Below are 26,157 nucleotides of genomic sequence, written 5' to 3'. Positions count from 1 at the left end.
CACAATTCATCCCTGGCCCTTTTACGCCCCCTGGTGTCAAATGGGATCCTGGGATTATTAGCCTCCATTGGGTCACAATGGATCCTTGCTTCTCTTAACCCCTGTGCTGTCACAATGCATCCCATGCCCTTTTAGGCCACATGATGTCACAATGAATCATTTTATTCTTGGCCTCCATGGTGGCATAATAGATCCTTGCTTCTATTGGTCTTCTTGCTGTAACAATCCATCCCTGGCCCTTTTTATACCCCCTGGTGCCACAAGGGATCATTAGATTTTTAGCCTGCATTGGGTCACAATGGTTCCTTGCTTCTCTTAACCTCTGTGGTGTCACAATGCATTCCAAGCCCTTTTAGGCCACTTGGTCTTACAATGAACCATTTGATTCTTGGCCTTCATGGTGTCATGATGGTTCCTTGCTTCTATAGGTCCCCATGCTGTCAGAGTCCATCCGTGGTCCTTTTGCGCCCCCTGGTGTCAAAAGGGATTCTTAGATTGTTAGCCTGCATTGGGTCACAATGGTGCCTTGCTTCTCTTAACCCCTCTGCTGTCACAATGCATCCCATGCCCTTTTAGGCCACATGATGTCACAATGAATCATTTGATTCTTGGCCTCCATGGTGGCATAATAGATCCTTGCTTCTATTGGTCCCCGTGCTGTAACAATCCATCCCTGGACCTTTTTATACCCCCTGGTGCCACTAGGGATCATTAGATTGTTAGCCTGCATTGGGTCACAATGGATGCTTACTTCTCTTAATCCCGGTGCTGTCACAATGCATCCCATGCCCTTTTAGGCCACATGATGTCACAATGAATTATTTGATTCTTGGCCTCCATGGTGGCATAATAGATCCTTGCTTCTATTGGTCCCCGTGCTGTAACAATTCATCCCTGGCCCTTTTAGGCCCATTGGTGTCACAAGGGATCATTAGATTGTTAGCCTGCATTGGGTCACAATGGTTCCTTGCTTCTCTTAACCTCTGTGGTGTCACAATGCATCCCATGCCCTTTTAGGCCACTTGATGTCACAATGAATCATTTGATTCTTGGCCTCCATGGTGTCATAATGGTTCCTTGTTTCTATAGGGCCCCATGCTTTCACAATACATCCCTGCCCCATTTAGGCGCATTGGTGTCACAAGGGATCATTAGATTGTTAGCCTCCATTGGGCCACAATGGATCCTTGCTTCTCTTAACCCCTGTGCTGTCACAATGCATCCCATGCCCTTTTAGGCCACATGACGTCACAATGAATTATTTGATTCTTGGCCTCCATGGCGGCATAATAGATCCTTGCTTCTATTGATCCCCGTGCTGTAACAATACATCCCTGCCCCTTTTTATACCCCCTGGTGCCACAAGGGATCATTAGATTGTTTGCCTGCATTGGGTCACAATGGTTCCTTGCTTCTCTTAACCTCTGTGGTGTCACAATGCATTCCAAGCCCTTTTAGGCCACTTGGTCTTACAATGAACCATTTGATTCTTGGCCTTCATGGTGTCATAAGGGTTCCTCGCTTCTATAGGTCCCCATGCTGTCAGAGTTCATCCGTGGTCCTTTTGCGCCCCCTGGTGTCTAAAGGGATTCTTAGATTGTTAGCCTGCATTGGGTCACAATGGTTCCTTGCTTCTCTTAACCCCTGTGGTGTCACAATGCATCCCATGCCCTTTTAGGCCACCTGATGTCGCAATGAATTATTTAATTCTTGGCCTCCATGGTGGCATAATAGATCCTTGCTTCTATTGGTCCCCGTGCTGTAACAATCCATCCCTGGCCCTTTTTATACCCCCTGGTGCCACAAGGGATCATTAGATTGTTAGCCTGCATTGGGTAACAATGGTTCCTTGCTTCTCTTAACCCCTGTGCTGTCACAATGCATCCCATGCCCTTTTAGGCCACTTGATGTCACAATGAATCATTTGATTCTTGGCCTCCATGGTGGCATATTTGGACCAGGTTTTACTTGGGCCCCATGCTTTCACAATATATCCCTGCCCCTTTTAGGCCCATTGGTGTCAAAAGGGATCATTAGATTGTTAGCCTCCATTGGGTCACAATGGATCCTTGCTTCTCTTAACCCCTGTGCTGTCACAATGCATCCCATGCCCTTTTAGGCCACATGATGTCACAATGAATTATTTGATTCTTGGCCTCCATGGTGGCATAATAGATCCTTGCTTCTATTGGTCCCCGTGCTGTAACAATTCATCCCTGGCCCTTTTAGGCCCATTGGTGTCACAAGGGATCATTAGATTGTTAGCCTGCATTGGGTCACAATGGTTCCTTGCTTCTCTTAACCTCTGTGGTGTCACAATGCATCCCATGCCCTTTTAGGCCACTTGATGTCACAATGAATCATTTGATTCTTGGCCTCCATGGTGTCATAATGGTTCCTTGTTTCTATAGGGCCCCATGCTTTCACAATACATCCCTGCCCCATTTAGGCGCATTGGTGTCAAAAGGGATCATTAGATTGTTAGCCTCCATTGGGTCACAATGGATCCTTGCTTCTCTTAACCCCTGTGCTGTCACAATGCATCCCATGCCCTTTTAGGCCACATGACGTCACAATGAATTATTTGATTCTTGGCCTCCATGGCGGCATAATAGATCCTTGCTTCTATTGATCCCCGTGCTGTAACAATACATCCCTGCCCCTTTTTATACCCCCTGGTGCCACAAGGGATCATTAGATTGTTTGCCTGCATTGGGTCACAATGGTTCCTTGCTTCTCTTAACCTCTGTGGTGTCACAATGCATTCCAAGCCCTTTTAGGCCACTTGGTCTTACAATGAACCATTTGATTCTTGGCCTTCATGGTGTCATAAGGGTTCCTCGCTTCTATAGGTCCCCATGCTGTCAGAGTTCATCCGTGGTCCTTTTGCGCCCCCTGGTGTCAAAAGGGATTCTTAGATTGTTAGCCTGCATTGGGTCACAATGGTTCCTTGCTTCTCTTAACCCCTGTGGTGTCACAATGCATCCCATGCCCTTTTAGGCCACCTGATGTCGCAATGAATTATTTAATTCTTGGCCTCCATGGTGGCATAATAGATCCTTGCTTCTATTTGTCCCCGTGCTGTAACAATCCATCCCTGGCCCTTTTTATACCCCCTGGTGCCACAAGGGATCATTAGATTGTTAGCCTGCATTGGGTAACAATGGTTCCTTGCTTCTCTTAACCCCTGTGCTGTCACAATGCATCCCATGCCCTTTTAGGCCACTTGATGTCACAATGAATCATTTGATTCTTGGCCTCCATGGTGGCATATTTGGACCAGGTTTTACTTGGGCCCCATGCTTTCACAATTCATCCCTGGCCCTTTTAGGCCCATTGGTGTCACAAGGGATCATTAGATTGTTAGCCTGCATTGGATCACAATGGTTCCTTGCTTCTCTTAACCCCTGTGCTGTCACAATGCATCCCATGCCCTTTTAGGCCACATGATGTCACAATGAATTATTTGATTCTTGGCCTCCATGGTGGCATAATAGATCCTTGCTTCTATTGGTCCCCGTGCTGTAACAATTCATCCCTGGCCCTTTTAGGCCCATTGGTGTCACAAGGGATCATTAGATTGTTAGCCTGCATTGGGTCACAATGGTTCCTTGCTTCTCTTAACCCCTGTGCTGTCACAATGCATCCCATGCCCTTTTAGGCCACTTGATGTCACAATGAATCATTTGATTCTTGGCCACCATGGTGTCATGATGTTTCCTTGCTTCTATAGGTCCCCATGCTGTCAGAGTCCATCCGTGGTCCTTTTGCGCCCTCTGGTGTCAAAAGAGATTCTTAGATTGTTAGCCTGCATTGGGTCACAATGGTTCCTTGCTTCTCTTAACCCCTGTGCTGTCACAATGCATCCCATGCCCTTTTAGGCCACATGATGTCACAATGAATTATTTAATTCTTGGACTCCATGGTGGCGTAATTGTACCAGGTTTTAATTGGGCCCCATGCTTTCACAATATATCCCTGCCCCTTTTAGGCCCATTGGTGTCAAAAGGGATCATTAGATTGTTAGCCTCCATTGGGTCACAATGGATCCTTGCTTCTCTTAACCCCTGTGCTGTCACAATGCATCCCATGCCCTTTTAGGCCACATGATGTCACAATGAATTATTTGATTCTTGGCCTCCACCGTGGCATAATAGATCCTTGCTTCTATTGGTCCCCATGATTTCACAATTCATCCCTGGCCCTTTTAGGCCCATTGGTGTCACAAGGGATCATTAGATTGTTAGCCTGCATTGGGTCACAATGGTTCCTTGCTTCTCTTAACCTCTGTGGTGTCACAATGCATCCCATGCCCTTTTAGGCCACTTGATGTCACAATGAATCATTTGATTCTTGGCCTCCATGGTGGCATAATAGATCCTTGCTTCTATTGGTCCCCGTGCTGTAACAATCCATCCCTGGCCCTTTTTATACCCCCTGGTGCCACAAGGGATCATTAGATTTTTAGCCTGCATTGGGTCACAATGGTTCCTTGCTTCTCTTAACCTCTGTGGTGTCACAATGCATTCCAAGCCCTTTTAGGCCACTTGGTCTTACAATGAACCATTTGATTCTTGGCCTTCATGGTGTCATGATGGTTCCTTGCTTCTATAGGTCCCCATGCTGTCAGAGTCCATCCGTGGTCCTTTTGCGCCCCCTGGTGTCAAAAGGGATTCTTAGATTGTTAGCCTGCATTGGGTCACAATGGTGCCTTGCTACTCTTAACCCCTCTGCTGTCACAATGCATCCCATGCCCTTTTAGGCCACATGATGTCACAATGAATCATTTGATTCTTGGCCTCCATGGTGGCATAATAGATCCTTGCTTCTATTGGTCCCCGTGCTGTAACAATCCATCCCTGGACCTTTTTATACCCCGTGGTGCCACTAGGGATCATTAGATTGTTAGCCTGCATTGGGTCACAATGGATGCTTACTTCTCTTAACCCCGGTGCTGTCACAATGCATCCCATGCCCTTTTAGGCCACATGATGTCACAATGAATTATTTGATTCTTGGCCTCCATGGTGGCATAATAGATCCTTGCTTCTATTGCTCCCCGTGCTGTAACAATTCATCCCTGGCCCTTTTAGGCCCATTGGTGTCACAAGGGATCATTAGATTGTTAGCCTCCATTGGGTCACAATGGATCCTTGCTTCTCTTAACCCCTGTGGTGTCACAATGCATCCCATGCCCTTTTAGGCCACTTGATGTCACAATGAATTATTTGATTCTTGGCCTCCATGGTGGCATAATTGTACCAGGTTTTACTTGGGCCCCATGCTTTCACAATTCATCCCTGCCCCTTTTAGGCCCATTGGTGTCACAAGGGATCATTAGATTGTTAGCCTGCATTGGGTCACAATGGTTCCTTGCTTCTCTTAACCCCTGTGCTGTCACAATGTATCCCATGCCCTTTTAGGCCACATGATGTCACAATGAATTATTTGATTCTTGGCCTCCATGGTGGCATAATAGATCCTTGCTTCTATTGGTCCCCGTGCTGTAACAATTCATCCCTGGCCCTTTTAGGCCCATTGGTGTCACAAGGGATCATTAGATTGTTAGCCTGCATTGGGTCACAATGGTTCCTTGCTTCTCTTAACCTCTGTGGTGTCACAATGCATTCCAAGCCCTTTTAGGCCACTTGGTCTTACAATGAACCATTTGATTCTTGGCCTTCATGGTGTCATGATGGTTCCTTGCTTCTATAGGTCCCCATGCTGTCAGAGTCCATCCGTGGTCCTTTTGCGCCCCCTGGTGTCAAAAGGGATTCTTAGATTGTTAGCCTGCATTGGGTCACAATGGTGCCTTGCTTCTCTTAACCCCTCTGCTGTCACAATGCATCCCATGCCCTTTTAGGCCACATGATGTCACAATGAATCATTTGATTCTTGGCCTCCATGGTGGCATAATAGATCCTTGCTTCTATTGGTCCCCGTGCTGTAACAATCCATCCCTGGACCTTTTTATACCCCCTGGTGCCACTAGGGATCATTAGATTGTTAGCCTGCATTGGGTCACAATGGATGCTTACTTCTCTTAATCCCGGTGCTGTCACAATGCATCCCATGCCCTTTTAGGCCACATGATGTCACAATGAATTATTTGATTCTTGGCCTCCATGGTGGCATAATAGATCCTTGCTTCTATTGGTCCCCGTGCTGTAACAATTCATCCCTGGCCCTTTTAGGCCCATTGGTGTCACAAGGGATCATTAGATTGTTAGCCTGCATTGGGTCACAATGGTTCCTTGCTTCTCTTAACCTCTGTGGTGTCACAATGCATCCCATGCCCTTTTAGGCCACTTGATGTCACAATGAATCATTTGATTCTTGGCCTCCATGGTGTCATAATGGTTCCTTGTTTCTATAGGGCCCCATGCTTTCACAATACATCCCTGCCCCATTTAGGCGCATTGGTGTCAAAAGGGATCATTAGATTGTTAGCCTCCATTGGGCCACAATGGATCCTTGCTTCTCTTAACCCCTGTGCTGTCACAATGCATCCCATGCCCTTTTAGGCCACATGACGTCACAATGAATTATTTGATTCTTGGCCTCCATGGCGGCATAATAGATCCTTGCTTCTATTGATCCCCGTGCTGTAACAATACATCCCTGCCCCTTTTTATACCCCCTGGTGCCACAAGGGATCATTAGATTGTTTGCCTGCATTGGGTCACAATGGTTCCTTGCTTCTCTTAACCTCTGTGGTGTCACAATGCATTCCAAGCCCTTTTAGGCCACTTGGTCTTACAATGAACCATTTGATTCTTGGCCTTCATGGTGTCATAAGGGTTCCTCGCTTCTATAGGTCCCCATGCTGTCAGAGTTCATCCGTGGTCCTTTTGCGCCCCCTGGTGTCTAAAGGGATTCTTAGATTGTTAGCCTGCATTGGGTCACAATGGTTCCTTGCTTCTCTTAACCCCTGTGGTGTCACAATGCATCCCATGCCCTTTTAGGCCACCTGATGTCGCAATGAATTATTTAATTCTTGGCCTCCATGGTGGCATAATAGATCCTTGCTTCTATTTGTCCCCGTGCTGTAACAATCCATCCCTGGCCCTTTTTATACCCCCTGGTGCCACAAGGGATCATTAGATTGTTAGCCTGCATTGGGTAACAATGGTTCCTTGCTTCTCTTAACCCCTGTGCTGTCACAATGCATCCCATGCCCTTTTAGGCCACTTGATGTCACAATGAATCATTTGATTCTTGGCCTCCATGGTGGCATATTTGGACCAGGTTTTACTTGGGCCCCATGCTTTCACAATATATCCCTGCCCCTTTTAGGCCCATTGGTGTCAAAAGGGATCATTAGATTGTTAGCCTCCATTGGGTCACAATGGATCCTTGCTTCTCTTAACCCCTGTGCTGTCACAATGCATCCCATGCCCTTTTAGGCCACATGATGTCACAATGAATTATTTGATTCTTGGCCTCCATGGTGGCATAATAGATCCTTGCTTCTATTGGTCCCCGTGCTGTAACAATTCATCCCTGGCCCTTTTAGGCCCATTGGTGTCACAAGGGATCATTAGATTGTTAGCCTGCATTGGGTCACAATGGTTCCTTGCTTCTCTTAACCTCTGTGGTGTCACAATGCATCCCATGCCCTTTTAGGCCACTTGATGTCACAATGAATCATTTGATTCTTGGCCTCCATGGTGTCATAATGGTTCCTTGTTTCTATAGGGCCCCATGCTTTCACAATACATCCCTGCCCCATTTAGGCGCATTGGTGTCAAAAGGGATCATTAGATTGTTAGCCTCCATTGGGTCACAATGGATCCTTGCTTCTCTTAACCCCTGTGCTGTCACAATGCATCCCATGCCCTTTTAGGCCACATGACGTCACAATGAATTATTTGATTCTTGGCCTCCATGGCGGCATAATAGATCCTTGCTTCTATTGATCCCCGTGCTGTAACAATACATCCCTGCCCCTTTTTATACCCCCTGGTGCCACAAGGGATCATTAGATTGTTTGCCTGCATTGGGTCACAATGGTTCCTTGCTTCTCTTAACCTCTGTGGTGTCACAATGCATTCCAAGCCCTTTTAGGCCACTTGGTCTTACAATGAACCATTTGATTCTTGGCCTTCATGGTGTCATAAGGGTTCCTTGCTTCTATAGGTCCCCATGCTGTCAGAGTTCATCCGTGGTCCTTTTGCGCCCCCTGGTGTCAAAAGGGATTCTTAGATTGTTAGCCTGCATTGGGTCACAATGGTTCCTTGCTTCTCTTAACCCCTGTGGTGTCACAATGCATCCCATGCCCTTTTAGGCCACCTGATGTCGCAATGAATTATTTAATTCTTGGCCTCCATGGTGGCATAATAGATCCTTGCTTCTATTTGTCCCCGTGCTGTAACAATCCATCCCTGGCCCTTTTTATACCCCCTGGTGCCACAAGGGATCATTAGATTGTTAGCCTGCATTGGGTCACAATGGTTCCTTGCTTCTCTTAACCCCTGTGCTGTCACAATGCATCCCATGCCCTTTTAGGCCACTTGATGTCACAATGAATCATTTGATTCTTGGCCTCCATGGTGGCATATTTGGACCAGGTTTTACTTGGGCCCCATGCTTTCACAATTCATCCCTGGCCCTTTTAGGCCCATTGGTGTCACAAGGGATCATTAGATTGTTAGCCTGCATTGGATCACAATGGTTCCTTGCTTCTCTTAACCCCTGTGCTGTCACAATGCATCCCATGCCCTTTTAGGCCACATGATGTCACAATGAATTATTTGATTCTTGGCCTCCATGGTGGCATAATAGATCCTTGCTTCTATTGGTCCCCGTGCTGTAACAATTCATCCCTGGCCCTTTTAGGCCCATTGGTGTCACAAGGGATCATTAGATTGTTAGCCTGCATTGGGTCACAATGGTTCCTTGCTTCTCTTAACCCCTGTGCTGTCACAATGCATCCCATGCCCTTTTAGGCCACTTGATGTCACAATGAATCATTTGATTCTTGGCCACCATGGTGTCATGATGTTTCCTTGCTTCTATAGGTCCCCATGCTGTCAGAGTCCATCCGTGGTCCTTTTGCGCCCTCTGGTGTCAAAAGAGATTCTTAGATTGTTAGCCTGCATTGGGTCACAATGGTTCCTTGCTTCTCTTAACCCCTGTGCTGTCACAATGCATCCCATGCCCTTTTAGGCCACATGATGTCACAATGAATTATTTAATTCTTGGACTCCATGGTGGCGTAATTGTACCAGGTTTTAATTGGGCCCCATGCTTTCACAATATATCCCTGCCCCTTTTAGGCCCATTGGTGTCAAAAGGGATCATTAGATTGTTAGCCTCCATTGGGTCACAATGGATCCTTGCTTCTCTTAACCCCTGTGCTGTCACAATGCATCCCATGCCCTTTTAGGCCACATGATGTCACAATGAATTATTTGATTCTTGGCCTCCACCGTGGCATAATAGATCCTTGCTTCTATTGGTCCCCATGATTTCACAATTCATCCCTGGCCCTTTTAGGCCCATTGGTGTCACAAGGGATCATTAGATTGTTAGCCTGCATTGGATCACAATGGTTCCTTGCTTCTCTTAACCTCTGTGGTGTCACAATGCATCCCATGCCCTTTTAGGCCACTTGATGTCACAATGAATCATTTGATTCTTGGCCTCCATGGTGGCATAATAGATCCTTGCTTCTATTGGTCCCCGTGCTGTAACAATCCATCCCTGGCCCTTTTTATACCCCCTGGTGCCACAAGGGATCATTAGATTTTTAGCCTGCATTGGGTCACAATGGTTCCTTGCTTCTCTTAACCTCTGTGGTGTCACAATGCATTCCAAGCCCTTTTAGGCCACTTGGTCTTACAATGAACCATTTGATTCTTGGCCTTCATGGTGTCATGATGGTTCCTTGCTTCTATAGGTCCCCATGCTGTCAGAGTCCATCCGTGGTCCTTTTGCGCCCCCTGGTGTCAAAAGGGATTCTTAGATTGTTAGCCTGCATTGGGTCACAATGGTGCCTTGCTACTCTTAACCCCTCTGCTGTCACAATGCATCCCATGCCCTTTTAGGCCACATGATGTCACAATGAATCATTTGATTCTTGGCCTCCATGGTGGCATAATAGATCCTTGCTTCTATTGGTCCCCGTGCTGTAACAATCCATCCCTGGACCTTTTTATACCCCGTGGTGCCACTAGGGATCATTAGATTGTTAGCCTGCATTGGGTCACAATGGATGCTTACTTCTCTTAACCCCGGTGCTGTCACAATGCATCCCATGCCCTTTTAGGCCACATGATGTCACAATGAATTATTTGATTCTTGGCCTCCATGGTGGCATAATAGATCCTTGCTTCTATTGCTCCCCGTGCTGTAACAATTCATCCCTGGCCCTTTTAGGCCCATTGGTGTCACAAGGGATCATTAGATTGTTAGCCTCCATTGGGTCACAATGGATCCTTGCTTCTCTTAACCCCTGTGGTGTCACAATGCATCCCATGCCCTTTTAGGCCACTTGATGTCACAATGAATTATTTGATTCTTGGCCTCCATGGTGGCATAATTGTACCAGGTTTTACTTGGGCCCCATGCTTTCACAATTCATCCCTGCCCCTTTTAGGCCCATTGGTGTCACAAGGGATCATTAGATTGTTAGCCTGCATTGGGTCACAATGGTTCCTTGCTTCTCTTAACCCCTGTGCTGTCACAATGCATCCCGTGCCCTTTTAGGCCACATGATGTCACAATGAATTATTTGATTCTTGGCCTCCATGGTGGCATAATAGATCCTTGCTTCTATTGGTCCCCGTGCTGTAACAATTCATCCCTGGCCCTTTTAGGCCCATTGGTGTCACAAGGGATCATTAGATTGTTAGCCTGCATTGGGTCACAATGGTTCCTTGCTTCTCTTAACCTCTGTGGTGTCACAATGCATCCCATGCCCTTTTAGGCCACTTGATGTCACAATGAATCATTTGATTCTTGGCCTCCATGGTGTCATAATGGTTCCTTGTTTCTATAGGGCCCCATGCTTTCAGAATACATCCCTGCCCCATTTAGGCGCATTGGTGTCAAAAGGGATCATTAGATTGTTAGCCTCCATTGGGTCACAATGGATCCTTGCTTCTCTTAACCCCTGTGCTGTCACAATGCATCCCATGCCCTTTTAGGCCACATGACGTCACAATGAATTATTTGATTCTTGGCCTCCATGGCGGCATAATAGATCCTTGCTTCTATTGATCCCCGTGCTGTAACAATACATCCCTGCCCCTTTTTATACCCCCTGGTGCCACAAGGGATCATTAGATTGTTTGCCTGCATTGGGTCACAATGGTTCCTTGCTTCTCTTAACCTCTGTGGTGTCACAATGCATTCCAAGCCCTTTTAGGCCACTTGGTCTTACAATGAACCATTTGATTCTTGGCCTTCATGGTGTCATAAGGGTTCCTCGCTTCTATAGGTCCCCATGCTGTCAGAGTTCATCCGTGGTCCTTTTGCGCCCCCTGGTGTCAAAAGGGATTCTTAGATTGTTAGCCTGCATTGGGTCACAATGGTTCCTTGCTTCTCTTAACCCCTGTGGTGTCACAATGCATCCCATGCCCTTTTAGGCCACATGATGTCACAATGAATCATTTGATTCTTGGCCTCCATGGTGGCATAATAGATCCTTGCTTCTATTGGTCCCCGTGCTGTAACAATCCATCCCTGGCCTTTTTATACGCCCTGGTGCCACAAGGGATCATTAGATTGTTAGCCTGCATTGGGTCACAATGGTTCCTTGCTTCTCTTAACCCCTGTGCTGTCACAATGCATCCCATGCCCTTTTAGGCCACTTGATGTCACAATGAATCATTTTATTCTTGGCCTCCATGGTGGCATAATTGTACCAGGTTTTACTTGGGCCCCATGCTTTCACAATTCATCCCTGGCCCTTTTAGGCCCATTGGTGTCGCAAGGGATCATTAGATTGTTAGCCTGCATTGGGTCACAATGGTTCCTTGCTTCTCTTAACCTCTGTGGTGTCACAATGCATCCCATGCCCTTTTAGGCCACTTGATGTCACAATGAATCATTTGATTCTTGGCCTCCATGGTGTCATAATGGTTCCTTGTTTCTATTGGGCCCCATGCTGTCACAATTCATCCCTGGCCCTTTTATGCCCCCTGGTGTCATATGGGTTCCTGGGATTATTAGCCTCCATTGGGTCACATTGCATCCTTGCTTCTCTTAACCCCTGTGCTGTCACAATGCATCCCATGCCCTTTTAGGCCACTTGATGTCACAATGAATCATTTGATTCTTGGCCTCCATGGTGGCATAATAGATCCTTGCTTCTATTGGTCCCCGTGCTGTAACAATCCATCCCTGGCCCTTTTTATACCCCCTGGTGCCACAAGGGATCATTAGATTGTTAGCCTGCATTGGGTCACAATGGTTCCTTACTTCTCTTAACCTCTGTGCTGTCACAATGCATTCCAAGCCCTTTTAGGCCACTTGGTCTTACAATGAACCATTTGATTCTTGGCCTTCATGGTGTCATAAGGGTTCCTCGCTTCTATAGGTCCCCATGCTGTCAGAGTTCATCCGTGGTCCTTTTGCGCCCCCTGGTGTCAAAAGGGATTCTTAGATTGTTAGCCTGCATTGGGTCACAATGGTTCCTTGCTTCTCTTAACCCCTGTGCTGTCACAATGCATCCCATGCCCTTTTAGGCCACATGATGTCACAATGAATCATTTGATTCTTGGCCTCCACCGTGGCATAATAGATCCTTGCTTCTATTGGTCCCCATGATTTCACAATTCATCCCTGGCCCTTTTAGGCCCATTGGTGTCACAAGGGATCATTAGATTGTTAGCCTGCATTGGGTCACAATGGTTCCTTGCTTCTCTTAACCTCTGTGGTGTCACAATGCATCCCATGCCCTTTTAGGCCACTTGATGTCACAATGAATCATTTTATTCTTGGCCTCCATGGTGTCATAATGGTTCCTTGTTTCTATTGGGCCCCATGATTTCACAATACATCCCTGCCCCTTTTAGGCGCATTGGTGTCAAAAGGGATCATTAGATTGTTAGCCTCCATTGGGTCACAATGGATCCTTGCTTCTCTTAACCCCTGTGGTGTCACAATGCATCCCATGCCCTTTTAGGCCACTTGATGTCACAATGAATTATTTGATTCTTGGCCTCCATGGTGTCATAATGGTTCCTTGTTTCTATTGGGCCCCATGCTGTCACAATTCATCCCTGGCCCTTTTACGCCCCCTGGTGTCAAATGAGATCCTGGGATTATTAGCCTCCATTGGGTCACAATGCATCCTTGCTTCTCTTAACCCCTGTGCTGTCACAGTGCATCCCATGCCCTTTTAGGCCACTTGATGTCACAATGAATCATTTGATTCTTGGCCTCCATGGCGGCATAATAGATCCTTGCTTCTATTGGTCCCCGTGCTGTAACAATCCATCCCTGGCCCTTTTTATATCCCCTGGTGCCACAAGGGATCATTAGATTGTTAGCCTGCATTGGGTCACAATGGTTCCTTACTTCTCTTAACCTCTGTGGTGTCACAATGCATTCCAAGCCCTTTTAGGCCACTTGGTCTTACAATGAACCATTTGATTCTTGGCCTTCATGGTGTCATGATGGTTCCTTGCTTCTATAGGTCCCCATGCTGTCAGAGTTCATCCGTGTTCCTTTTGCGCCCCCTGGTGTCAAAAGGGATTCTTAGATTGTTAGCCTGCATTGGGTCACAATGGTTCCTTGCTTCTCTTAACCCCTGTGCTGTCACAATGCATCCCATGCCCTTTTAGGCCACATGATGTCACAATGAATTATTTAATTCTTGGCCTCCATGGTGGCGTAATTGTACCAGGTTTTAATTGGGCCCCATGCTTTCACAATATATCCCTGCCCCTTTTAGGCCCATTGGTGTCAAAAGGGATCATTAGATTGTTAGCCTCCATTGGGTCACAATGGATCCTTGCTTCTCTTAACCCCTGTGCTGTCACAATGCATCCCATGCCCTTTTAGGCCACATGATGTCACAATGAATTATTTGATTCTTGGCCTCCACCGTGGCATAATAGATCCTTGCTTCTATTGGTCCCCATGATTTCACAATTCATCCCTGGCCCTTTTAGGCCCATTGGTGTCACAAGGGATCATTAGATTGTTAGCCTGCATTGGGTCACAATGGTTCCTTGCTTCTCTTAACCCCTGTGGTGTCACAATGCATCCCATGCCCTTTTAGGCCACTTGATGTCACAATGAATCATTTGATTCTTGGCCTCCATGGTGTCATAATGGTTCCTTGTTTCTATTGGGCCCCATGCTGTCACAATTCATCCCTGGCCCTTTTACGCCCCCTGGTGTCAAATGGGATCCTGGGATTATTAGCCTCCATTGGGTCACAATGGATCCTTGCTTCTCTTAACCCCTGTGCTGTCACAATGCATCCCATGCCCTTTTAGGCCACATGATGTCACAATGAATCATTTTATTCTTGGCCTCCATGGTGGCATAATAGATCCTTGCTTCTATTGGTCTTCTTGCTGTAACAATCCATCCCTGGCCCTTTTTATACCCCCTGGTGCCACAAGGGATCATTAGATTTTTAGCCTGCATTGGGTCACAATGGTTCCTTGCTTCTCTTAACCTCTGTGGTGTCACAATGCATTCCAAGCCCTTTTAGGCCACTTGGTCTTACAATGAACCATTTGATTCTTGGCCTTCATGGTGTCATGATGGTTCCTTGCTTCTATAGGTCCCCATGCTGTCAGAGTCCATCCGTGGTCCTTTTGCGCCCCCTGGTGTCAAAAGGGATTCTTAGATTGTTAGCCTGCATTGGGTCACAATGGTGCCTTGCTTCTCTTAACCCCTCTGCTGTCACAATGCATCCCATGCCCTTTTAGGCCACATGATGTCACAATGAATCATTTGATTCTTGGCCTCCATGGTGGCATAATAGATCCTTGCTTCTATTGGTCCCCGTGCTGTAACAATCCATCCCTGGACCTTTTTATACCCCCTGGTGCCACTAGGGATCATTAGATTGTTAGCCTGCATTGGGTCACAATGGATGCTTACTTCTCTTAATCCCGGTGCTGTCACAATGCATCCCATGCCCTTTTAGGCCACATGATGTCACAATGAATTATTTGATTCTTGGCCTCCATGGTGGCATAATAGATCCTTGCTTCTATTGGTCCCCGTGCTGTAACAATTCATCCCTGGCCCTTTTAGGCCCATTGGTGTCACAAGGGATCATTAGATTGTTAGCCTGCATTGGGTCACAATGGTTCCTTGCTTCTCTTAACCTCTGTGGTGTCACAATGCATCCCATGCCCTTTTAGGCCACTTGATGTCACAATGAATCATTTGATTCTTGGCCTCCATGGTGTCATAATGGTTCCTTGTTTCTATAGGGCCCCATGCTTTCACAATACATCCCTGCCCCATTTAGGCGCATTGGTGCCAAAAGGGATCATTAGATTGTTAGCCTCCATTGGGTCACAATGGATCCTTGCTTCTCTTAACCCCTGTGCTGTCACAATGCATCCCATGCCCTTTTAGGCCACATGACGTCACAATGAATTATTTGATTCTTGGCCTCCATGGCGGCATAATAGATCCTTGCTTCTATTGATCCCCGTGCTGTAACAATACATCCCTGCCCCTTTTTATACCCCCTGGTGCCACAAGGGATCATTAGATTGTTTGCCTGCATTGGGTCACAATGGTTCCTTGCTTCTCTTAACCTCTGTGGTGTCACAATGCATTCCAAGCCCTTTTAGGCCACTTGGTCTTACAATGAACCATTTGATTCTTGGCCTTCATGGTGTCATAAGGGTTCCTCGCTTCTATAGGTCCCCATGCTGTCAGAGTTCATCCGTGGTCCTTTTGCGCCCCCTGGTGTCAAAAGGGATTCTTAGATTGTTAGCCTGCATTGGGTCACAATGGTTCCTTGCTTCTCTTAACCCCTGTGGTGTCACAATGCATCCCATGCCCTTTTAGGCCACCTGATGTCGCAATGAATTATTTAATTCTTGGCCTCCATGGTGGCATAATAGATCCTTGCTTCTATTTGTCCCCGTGCTGTAACAATCCATCCCTGGCCCTTTTTATACCCCCTGGTGCCACAAGGGATCATTAGATTGTTAGCCTGCATTGGGTAACAATGGTTCCTTGCTTCTCTTAACCCCTGTGCTGTCACAATGCATCCCATGCCCTTTTAGGCCACTTGATGTCACAATGAATCATTTGATTCTTGGCCTCCATGGTGGCATATTTGGACCAGGTTTTACTTGGGCCCCATGCTTTCACAATTCATCCCTGGCCCTTTTAGGCCCATTGGTGTCACAAGGGATCATTAGATTGTTAGCCTCCATTGGGTCACAATGGTTCCTTGCTTCTCTTAACCCCTGTGCTGTCACAATGCATCCCATGCCCTTTTAGGCCACATGATGTCACAATGAATTATTTGATTCTTGGCCTCCATGGTGGCATAATAGATCCTTGCTTCTATTGGTCCCCGTGCTGTAACAATTCATCCCTGGCCCTTTTAGGCCCATTGGTGTCACAAGGGATCATTAGATTGTTAGCCTGCATTGGGTCACAATGGTTCCTTGCTTCTCTTAACCCCTGTGCTGTCACAATGCATCCCATGCCCTTTTAGGCCACTTGATGTCACAATGAATCATTTGATTCTTGGCCACCATGGTGTCATGATGTTTCCTTGCTTCTATAGGTCCCCATGCTGTCAGAGTCCATCCGTGGTCCTTTTGCGCCCTCTGGTGTCAAAAGAGATTCTTAGATTGTTAGCCTGCATTGGGTCACAATGGTTCCTTGCTTCTCTTAACCCCTGTGCTGTCACAATGCATCCCATGCCCTTTTAGGCCACATGATGTCACAATGAATTATTTAATTCTTGGACTCCATGGTGGCGTAATTGTACCAGGTTTTAATTGGGCCCCATGCTTTCACAATATATCCCTGCCCCTTTTAGGCCCATTGGTGTCAAAAGGGATCATTAGATTGTTAGCCTCCATTGGGTCACAATGGATCCTTGCTTCTCTTAACCCCTGTGCTGTCACAATGCATCCCATGCCCTTTTAGGCCACATGATGTCACAATGAATTATTTGATTCTTGGCCTCCATGGTGGCATAATAGATCCTTGCTTCTATTGGTCCCCGTGCTGTAACAATTCATCCCTGGCCCTTTTAGGCCCATTGGTGTCACAAGGGATCATTAGATTGTTAGCCTGCATTGGGTCACAATGGTTCCTTGCTTCTCTTAACCTCTGTGGTGTCACAATGCATCCCATGCCCTTTTAGGCCACTTGATGTCACAATGAATCATTTGATTCTTGGCCTCCATGGTGTCATAATGGTTCCTTGTTTCTATAGGGCCCCATGCTTTCACAATACATCCCTGCCCCATTTAGGCGCATTGGTGTCAAAAGGGATCATTAGATTGTTAGCCTCCATTGGGTCACAATGGATCCTTGCTTCTCTTAACCCCTGTGCTGTCACAATGCATCCCATGCCCTTTTAGGCCACATGACGTCACAATGAATTATTTGATTCTTGGCCTCCATGGCGGCATAATAGATCCTTGCTTCTATTGATCCCCGTGCTGTAACAATACATCCCTGCCCCTTTTTATACCCCCTGTTGCCACAAGGGATCATTAGATTGTTTGCCTGCATTGGGTCACAATGGTTCCTTGCTTCTCTTAACCTCTGTGGTGTCACAATGCATTCCAAGCCCTTTTAGGCCACTTGGTCTTACAATGAACCATTTGATTCTTGGCCTTCATGGTGTCATAAGGGTTCCTCGCTTCTATAGGTCCCCATGCTGTCAGAGTTCATCCGTGGTCCTTTTGCGCCCCCTGGTGTCAAAAGGGATTCTTAGATTGTTAGCCTGCATTGGGTCACAATGGTTCCTTGCTTCTCTTAACCCCTGTGGTGTCACAATGCATCCCATGCCCTTTTAGGCCACCTGATGTCGCAATGAATTATTTAATTCTTGGCCTCCATGGTGGCATAATAGATCCTTGCTTCTATTTGTCCCCGTGCTGTAACAATCCATCCCTGGCCCTTTTTATACCCCCTGGTGCCACAAGGGATCATTAGATTGTTAGCCTGCATTGGGTAACAATGGTTCCTTGCTTCTCTTAACCCCTGTGCTGTCACAATGCATCCCATGCCCTTTTAGGCCACTTGATGTCACAATGAATCATTTGATTCTTGGCCTCCATGGTGGCATATTTGGACCAGGTTTTACTTGGGCCCCATGCTTTCACAATTCATCCCTGGCCCTTTTAGGCCCATTGGTGTCACAAGGGATCATTAGATTGTTAGCCTGCATTGGGTCACAATGGTTCCTTGCTTCTCTTAACCCCTGTGCTGTCACAATGCATCCCATGCCCTTTTAGGCCACATGATGTCACAATGAATTATTTGATTCTTGGCCTCCATGGTGGCATAATAGATCCTTGCTTCTATTGGTCCCCGTGCTGTAACAATTCATCCCTGGCCCTTTTAGGCCCATTGGTGTCACAAGGGATCATTAGATTGTTAGCCTGCATTGGGTCACAATGGTTCCTTGCTTCTCTTAACCCCTGTGCTGTCACAATGCATCCCATGCCCTTTTAGGCCACTTGATGTCACAATGAATCATTTGATTCTTGGCCACCATGGTGTCATGATGTTTCCTTGCTTCTATAGGTCCCCATGCTGTCAGAGTCCATCCGTGGTCCTTTTGCGCCCTCTGGTGTCAAAAGAGATTCTTAGATTGTTAGCCTGCATTGGGTCACAATGGTTCCTTGCTTCTCTTAACCCCTGTGGTGTCACAATGCATCCCATGCCCTTTTAGGCCACATGATGTCACAATGAATTATTTAATTCTTGGACTCCATGGTGGCGTAATTGTACCAGGTTTTAATTGGGCCCCATGCTTTCACAATATATCCCTGCCCCTTTTAGGCCCATTGGTGTCAAAAGGGATCATTAGATTGTTAGCCTGCATTGGGTCACAATGGATCCTTGCTTCTCTTAACCCCTGTGCTGTCACAATGCATCCCATGCCCTTTTAGGCCACATGATGTCACAATGAATTATTTGATTCTTGGCCTCCACCGTGGCATAATAGATCCTTGCTTCTATTGGTCCCCATGATTTCACAATTCATCCCTGGCCCTTTTAGGCCCATTGGTGTCACAAGGGATCATTAGATTTTTAGCCTGCATTGGGTCACAATGGTTCCTTGCTTCTCTTAACCTCTGTGGTGTCACAATGCATTCCAAGCCCTTTTAGGCCACTTGGTCTTACAATGAACCATTTGATTCTTGGCCTTCATGGTGTCATGATGGTTCCTTGCTTCTATAGGTCCCCATGCTGTCAGAGTCCATCCGTGGTCCTTTTGCGCCCCCTGGTGTCAAAAGGGATTCTTAGATTGTTAGCCTGCATTGGGTCACAATGGTGCCTTGCTTCTCTTAACCCCTCTGCTGTCACAATGCATCCCATGCCCTTTTAGGCCACATGATGTCACAATGAATCATTTGATTCTTGGCCTCCATGGTGGCATAATAGATCCTTGCTTCTATTGGTCCCCGTGCTGTAACAATCCATCCCTGGACCTTTTTATACCCCCTGGTGCCACTAGGGATCATTAGATTGTTAGCCTGCATTGGGTCACAATGGTTCCTTGCTTCTCTTAACCCCTGTGCTGTCACAATGCATCCCATGCCCTTTTAGGCCACATGACGTCACAATGAATTATTTGATTCTTGGCCTCCATGGCGGCATAATAGATCCTTGCTTCTATTGATCCCCGTGCTGTAACAATACATCCCTGCCCCTTTTTATACCCCCTGGTGCCACAAGGGATCATTAGATTGTTTGCCTGCATTGGGTCACAATGGTTCCTTGCTTCTCTTAACCTCTGTGGTGTCACAATGCATTCCAAGCCCTTTTAGGCCACTTGGTCTTACAATGAACCATTTGATTCTTGGCCTTCATGGTGTCATAAGGGTTCCTCGCTTCTATAGGTCCCCATGCTGTCAGAGTTCATCCGTGGTCCTTTTGCGCCCCCTGGTGTCAAAAGGGATTCTTAGATTGTTAGCCTGCATTGGGTCACAATGGTTCCTTGCTTCTCTTAACCCCTGTGGTGTCACAATGCATCCCATGCCCTTTTAGGCCACCTGATGTCGCAATGAATTATTTAATTCTTGGCCTCCATGGTGGCATAATAGATCCTTGCTTCTATTTGTCCCCGTGCTGTAACAATCCATCCCTGGCCCTTTTTATACCCCCTGGTGCCACAAGGGATCATTAGATTGTTAGCCTGCATTGGGTAACAATGGTTCCTTGCTTCTCTTAACCCCTGTGCTGTCACAATGCATCCCATGCCCTTTTAGGCCACTTGATGTCACAATGAATCATTTGATTCTTGGCCTCCATGGTGGCATATTTGGACCAGGTTTTACTTGGGCCCCATGCTTTCACAATTCATCCCTGGCCCTTTTAGGCCCATTGGTGTCACAAGGGATCATTAGATTGTTAGCCTGCATTGGGTCACAATGGTTCCTTGCTTCTCTTAACCCCTGTGCTGTCACAATGCATCCCATGCCCTTTTAGGCCACATGATGTCACAATGAATTATTTGATTCTTGGCCTCCATGGTGGCATAATAGATCCTTGCTTCTATTGGTCCCCGTGCTGTAACAATTCATCCCTGGCCCTTTTAGGCCCATTGGTGTCACAAGGGATCATTAGATTGTTAGCCTGCATTGGGTCACAATGGTTCCTTGCTTCTCTTAACCCCTGTGCTGTCACAATGCATCCCATGCCCTTTTAGGCCACTTGATGTCACAATGAATCATTTGATTCTTGGCCACCATGGTGTCATGATGTTTCCTTGCTTCTATAGGTCCCCATGCTGTCAGAGTCCATCCGTGGTCCTTTTGCGCCCTCTGGTGTCAAAAGAGATTCTTAGATTGTTAGCCTGCATTGGGTCACAATGGTTCCTTGCTTCTCTTAACCCCTGTGGTGTCACAATGCATCCCATGCCCTTTTAGGCCACATGATGTCACAATGAATTATTTAATTCTTGGACTCCATGGTGGCGTAATTGTACCAGGTTTTAATTGGGCCCCATGCTTTCACAATATATCCCTGCCCCTTTTAGGCCCATTGGTGTCAAAAGGGATCATTAGATTGTTAGCCTCCATTGGGTCACAATGGATCCTTGCTTCTCTTAACCCCTGTGCTGTCACAATGCATCCCATGCCCTTTTAGGCCACATGATGTCACAATGAATTATTTGATTCTTGGCCTCCACCGTGGCATAATAGATCCTTGCTTCTATTGGTCCCCATGATTTCACAATTCATCCCTGGCCCTTTTAGGCCCATTGGTGTCACAAGGGATCATTAGATTGTTAGCCTGCATTGGGTCACAATGGTTCCTTGCTTCTCTTAACCTCTGTGGTGTCACAATGCATCCCATGCCCTTTTAGGCCACTTGATGTCACAATGAATCATTTGATTCTTGGCCTCCATGGTGGCATAATAGATCCTTGCTTCTATTGGTCCCCGTGCTGTAACAATCCATCCCTGGCCCTTTTTATACCCCCTGGTGCCACAAGGGATCATTAGATTTTTAGCCTGCATTGGGTCACAATGGTTCCTTGCTTCTCTTAACCTCTGTGGTGTCACAATGCATTCCAAGCCCTTTTAGGCCACTTGGTCTTACAATGAACCATTTGATTCTTGGCCTTCATGGTGTCATGATGGTTCCTTGCTTCTATAGGTCCCCATGCTGTCAGAGTCCATCCGTGGTCCTTTTGCGCCCCCTGGTGTCAAAAGGGATTCTTAGATTGTTAGCCTGCATTGGGTCACAATGGTGCCTTGCTACTCTTAACCCCTCTGCTGTCACAATGCATCCCATGCCCTTTTAGGCCACATGATGTCACAATGAATCATTTGATTCTTGGCCTCCATGGTGGCATAATAGATCCTTGCTTCTATTGGTCCCCGTGCTGTAACAATCCATCCCTGGACCTTTTTATACCCCGTGGTGCCACTAGGGATCATTAGATTGTTAGCCTGCATTGGGTCACAATGGATGCTTACTTCTCTTAACCCCGGTGCTGTCACAATGCATCCCATGCCCTTTTAGGCCACATGATGTCACAATGAATTATTTGATTCTTGGCCTCCATGGTGGCATAATAGATCCTTGCTTCTATTGCTCCCCGTGCTGTAACAATTCATCCCTGGCCCTTTTAGGCCCATTGGTGTCACAAGGGATCATTAGATTGTTAGCCTCCATTGGGTCACAATGGATCCTTGCTTCTCTTAACCCCTGTGGTGTCACAATGCATCCCATGCCCTTTTAGGCCACTTGATGTCACAATGAATTATTTGATTCTTGGCCTCCATGGTGGCATAATTGTACCAGGTTTTACTTGGGCCCCATGCTTTCACAATTCATCCCTGGCCCTTTTAGGCCCATTGGTGTCACAAGGGATCATTAGATTGTTAGCCTGCATTGGGTCACAATGGTTCCTTGCTTCTCTTAACCCCTGTGCTGTCACAATGCATCCCATGCCCTTTTAGGCCACATGATGTCACAATGAATTATTTGATTCTTGGCCTCCATGGTGGCATAATAGATCCTTGCTTCTATTGGTCCCCGTGCTGTAACAATTCATCCCTGGCCCTTTTAGGCCCATTGGTGTCACAAGGGATCATTAGATTGTTAGCCTGCATTGGGTCACAATGGTTCCTTGCTTCTCTTAACCTCTGTGGTGTCACAATGCATCCCATGCCCTTTTAGGCCACTTGATGTCACAATGAATCATTTGATTCTTGGCCTCCATGGTGTCATAATGGTTCCTTGTTTCTATAGGGCCCCATGCTTTCAGAATACATCCCTGCCCCATTTAGGCGCATTGGTGTCAAAAGGGATCATTAGATTGTTAGCCTCCATTGGGTCACAATGGATCCTTGCTTCTCTTAACCCCTGTGCTGTCACAATGCATCCCATGCCCTTTTAGGCCACATGACGTCACAATGAATTATTTGATTCTTGGCCTCCATGGCGGCATAATAGATCCTTGCTTCTATTGATCCCCGTGCTGTAACAATACATCCCTGCCCCTTTTTATACCCCCTGGTGCCACAAGGGATCATTAGATTGTTTGCCTGCATTGGGTCACAATGGTTCCTTGCTTCTCTTAACCTCTGTGGTGTCACAATGCATTCCAAGCCCTTTTAGGCCACTTGGTCTTACAATGAACCATTTGATTCTTGGCCTTCATGGTGTCATAAGGGTTCCTCGCTTCTATAGGTCCCCATGCTGTCAGAGTTCATCCGTGGTCCTTTTGCGCCCCCTGGTGTCAAAAGGGATTCTTAGATTGTTAGCCTGCATTGGGTCACAATGGTTCCTTGCTTCTCTTAACCCCTGTGGTGTCACAATGCATCCCATGCCCTTTTAGGCCACTTGATGTCACAATGAATCATTTGATTCTTGGCCTCCATGGTGGCATAATAGATCCTTGCTTCTATTGGTCCCCGTGCTGTAACAATCCATCCCTGGCCTTTTTATACGCGCTGGTGCCACAAGGGATCATTAGATTGTTAGCCTGCATTGGGTCACAATGGATCCTTGCTTCTCTTAACCCCTGTGGTGTCACAATGCATCCCATGCCCTTTTAGGCCACTTGATGTCACAATGAATCATTTGATTCTTGGCCTCCATGGTGGCATAATTGCACCAGGTTTTACTTGGGCCCCATGCTTTCACAATTCATCCCTGGCCCTTTTAGGCCCATTGGTGTCGCAAGGGATCATTAGATTTTTAGCCTGCATTGGGTCACAATGGTTCCTTGCTTCTCTTAACCTCTGTGGTGTCACAATGCATCCCATGCCCTTTTAGGCCACTTGATGTCACAATGAATCATTTGATTCTTGGCCTCCATGGTGTCATAATGGTTCCTTGTTTCTATTGGGCCCCATGCTGTCACAATTCATCCAGTGCCCTTTTACGCCCCCTGGTGTCAAATGGGTTCCTGGGATTATTAGCCTCCATTGGGTCACATTGCATCCTTGCTTCTCTTAACCCCTGTGCTGTCACAATGCATCCCATGCCCTTTTAGGCCACTTGATGTCACAATGAATCATTTGATTCTTGGCCTCCATGGTGGCATAATAGATCCTTGCTTCTATTGGTCCCCGTGCTGTAACAATCCATCCCTGGCCGTTTTTATACCCCCTGGTGCCACAAGGGATCATTAGATTGTTAGCCTGCATTGGGTCACAATGGTTCCTTACTTCTCTTAACCTCTGTGGTGTCACAATGCATTCCAAGCCCTTTTAGGCCACTTGGTCATACAATGAACCATTTGATTCTTGGCCTTCATGGTGTCATGATGGTTCCTTGCTTCTATAGGTCCCCATGCTGTCAGAGTCCATCCGTGGTCCTTTTGCGCCCCCTGGTGTCAAAAGGGATTCTTAGATTGTTAGCCTGCATTGGGTCACAATGGTTCCTTGCTTCTCTTAACCCCTGTGGTGTCACAATGCATCCCATGCCCTTTTAGGCCACATGATGTCACAATGAATCATTTGATTCTTGGCCTCCATGGTGGCATAATAGATCCTTGCTTCTATTGGTCCCCATGATTTCACAATTCATCCCTGGCCCTTTTAGGCCCATTGGTGTCACAAGGGATCATTAGATTGTTAGCCTGCATTGGGTCACAATGGTTCCTTGCTTCTCTTAACCTCTGTGGTGTCACAATGCATCCCATGCCCTTTTAGGCCACTTGATGTCACAATGAATCATTTTATTCTTGGCCTCCATGGTGTCATAATGGTTCCTTGTTTCTATTGGGCCCCATGATTTCACAATACATCCCTGCCCCTTTTAGGCGCATTGGTGTCAAACGGGATCATTAGATTGTTAGCCTCCATTGGGTCACAATGGATCCTTGCTTCTCTTAACCCCTGTGGTGTCACAATGCATCCCATGCCCTTTTAGGCCACTTGATGTCACAATGAATTATTTGATTCTTGGCCTCCATGGTGTCATAATGGTTCCTTGTTTCTATTGGGCCCCATGCTGTCACAATTCATCCCTGGCCCTTTTACGCCCCCTGGTGTCAAATGAGATCCTGGGATTATTAGCCTCCATTGGGTCACAATGCATCCTTGCTTCTCTTAACCCCTGTGCTGTCACAGTGCATCCCATGCCCTTTTAGGCCACTTGATGTCACAATGAATCATTTGATTCTTGGCCTCCATGGCGGCATAATAGATCCTTGCTTCTATTGGTCCCCGTGCTGTAACAATCCATCCCTGGCCCTTTTTATATCCCCTGGTGCCACAAGGGATCATTAGATTGTTAGCCTGCATTGGGTCACAATGGTTCCTTACTTCTCTTAACCTCTGTGGTGTCACAATGCATTCCAAGCCCTTTTAGGCCACTTGGTCTTACAATGAACCATTTGATTCTTGGCCTTCATGGTGTCATGATGGTTCCTTGCTTCTATAGGTCCCCATGCTGTCAGAGTTCATCCGTGTTCCTTTTGCGCCCCCTGGTGTCAAAAGGGATTCTTAGATTGTTAGCCTGCATTGGGTCACAATGGTTCCTTGCTTCTCTTAACCCCTGTGCTGTCACAATGCATCCCATGCCCTTTTAGGCCACATGATGTCACAATGAATTATTTAATTCTTGGCCTCCATGGTGGCGTAATTGTACCAGGTTTTAATTGGGCCCCATGCTTTCACAATATATCCCTGCCCCTTTTAGGCCCATTGGTGTCAAAAGGGATCATTAGATTGTTAGCCTCCATTGTGTCACAATGGATCCTTGCTTCTCTTAACCCCTGTGCTGTCACAATGCATCCCATGCCCTTTTAGGCCACATGATGTCACAATGAATTATTTGATTCTTGGCCTCCACCGTGGCATAATAGATCCTTGCTTCTATTGGTCCCCATGATTTCACAATTCATCCCTGGCCCTTTTAGGCCCATTGGTGTCACAAGGGATCATTAGATTGTTAGCCTGCATTGGGTCACAATGGTTCCTTGCTTCTCTTAACCCCTGTGGTGTCACAATGCATCCCATGCCCTTTTAGGCCACTTGATGTCACAATGAATCATTTGAT

The sequence above is a fragment of the Cinclus cinclus genome, chromosome 4 (assembly GCF_963662255.1).
Source record: "Cinclus cinclus chromosome 4, bCinCin1.1, whole genome shotgun sequence".
Classification (NCBI taxonomy): Eukaryota; Metazoa; Chordata; class Aves; order Passeriformes; family Cinclidae; genus Cinclus; species Cinclus cinclus.
This window is presented reverse-complemented; position numbering follows the sequence as displayed.